Source organism: Haliaeetus leucocephalus, unplaced genomic scaffold (assembly GCF_000737465.1).
Source record: "Haliaeetus leucocephalus isolate CR32 unplaced genomic scaffold, Haliaeetus_leucocephalus-4.0 Scaffold317, whole genome shotgun sequence".
NCBI lineage: Eukaryota > Metazoa > Chordata > Aves > Accipitriformes > Accipitridae > Haliaeetus > Haliaeetus leucocephalus.
Window position 1 is genome coordinate 7,786,077 of NW_010972753.1, and position 667 is coordinate 7,786,743.

Sequence of the window (667 nt, forward strand, 5' to 3'; positions counted from 1 at the left end):
GAAAGGTCTTTCAACGTCCTTTGGCTCTTGCTGCTGCTGTGCCAGCTGCTGGCTACCGGCTGGAGCCCCCAGCAAGCTGCTCTTTCCACCTTCCTTGGGGGAGTCCCTCAATTATGGAGGCTGCATCTCCAGAGAAAGTACCAGAGACCACCAGGTGACCGTAAGTCACGGATCTTTGACGATAAATTCACTTACGCTGCACAAGTTCACATCGTCAGGGGAAGATGTGACAACTGTGCATTTGTGTCATGTAAGAGTTGCTCTTACTACCTGCTTCAAGATTTTCCTTCGTTTTGGTTTTTTTTTTCAACTAGGGATCTCCTCAGTGGCCTAAATTTTCCGTTCCTCACAAGCTCTGCCTGGCTCATGCATGAAGGGGCCAAAGATGGCCTTGCGCCTTTGCCAGTCTGCCGGGGACCTGCTTAGCTTTCCCTGCAGGCTGTCCTCGGGCTGCCCTCCTTCCGATTCGGCTACATCCTTCGGCTCGGGCTGCTCCCCAGCCAGGCAGCGCCTTCGATGAGGGAACGAAGAAACCCCCCCCTCGACCCGGCAGGACGAGCCGCACACCAGAACCGGGCCGGCCGCCTTCCCCCCCCACCCCGCCACGACCCGTCTCAGCGGTCTGGAAACGCGGGTCAGTCACGGCCACCTCTTCCACGGTTCACCG